The following is a 999-nucleotide window of genomic DNA, read 5'->3' on the forward strand; positions in this document are numbered from 1 at the left end:
GTCCACAAATCCCCATATCCAACCCATATATGAAGAGGGGGTGGAGATGTCTGGGCTTGTCCGGATAGTCCGCACGTAGGATGCAGCCCATCTTTTCTCCCTCTCTTTATCTCCACCAATCACGTGCATGTGACCGGACAATATGAGAAGTGTGGTTGGTTTGCAAGGAAAGGGGCGGAGGGGAGTCAAAGCAGACATGTCCGGAAACTAACCAGACGCGTCCGCAGATGTCTGAGAGGTCTGATTTGTGCATCATGGTTGAAGATGCTCTGAGATATATTTTCACGGTCTTCATTTGTAGATGTCGTCCTGGCAAATACTTCACATGCATCTTCTTACCATTTATTTGCGGAAAGGCCAAATCTGAATGCCGCGTAGGAGTATTAAATAAAATAAGCCCTTACAACAACTTTCTTAGAAGAAAAAGAAAGTCCTGGAGAACCCTTGGAAGAAATCAGCAGTATCTTTCTTTTGCATCCATTGGCGGTGTGTCGTGGGCAAAGCTCATTGTCCCTCTGAGTCACCATCTCAGCGGAGCAACCTGTTGAAGCCCAGGAGGTTATAAAAACAACAGTCGGGGAGTCATCAATGTAGATCAAAATATGCTGGTGACCATGAGCTGGATAGAACACTGCCCTAGAAAAATCGGCCCCGAGGAGAGCTAGAAGATAATCCCAACTCCAACAAGATAAAGAAGGGGAACACAAAACCTCACAAGTTCCCTGACAGAGTTTTATCTGGTAGAGTTTCATTGAGGGAAAGATAACTGGAAGACAAAAACACGCCGCAACGACATACCCTCTGAAGGATGTCACCATCGTGAACAAACGCTAATCACGTTAGACTTGAGTGCCCAACGATCGACACCATCCTCCAACTTACCTACGCACTCCGAGAAAGGACATGGACATGGAAGATCTGGAAGAGCCCATGAGACACGGACATGGACGCTTAGATATGAGGATCCCCATCCTTCTGTCATCGTAGCGAATGGCGGAG

The sequence above is a fragment of the Triticum aestivum genome, chromosome 2D (genome assembly GCF_018294505.1).
Source record: "Triticum aestivum cultivar Chinese Spring chromosome 2D, IWGSC CS RefSeq v2.1, whole genome shotgun sequence".
In the NCBI taxonomy this organism is placed as follows: Eukaryota; Viridiplantae; Streptophyta; class Magnoliopsida; order Poales; family Poaceae; genus Triticum; species Triticum aestivum.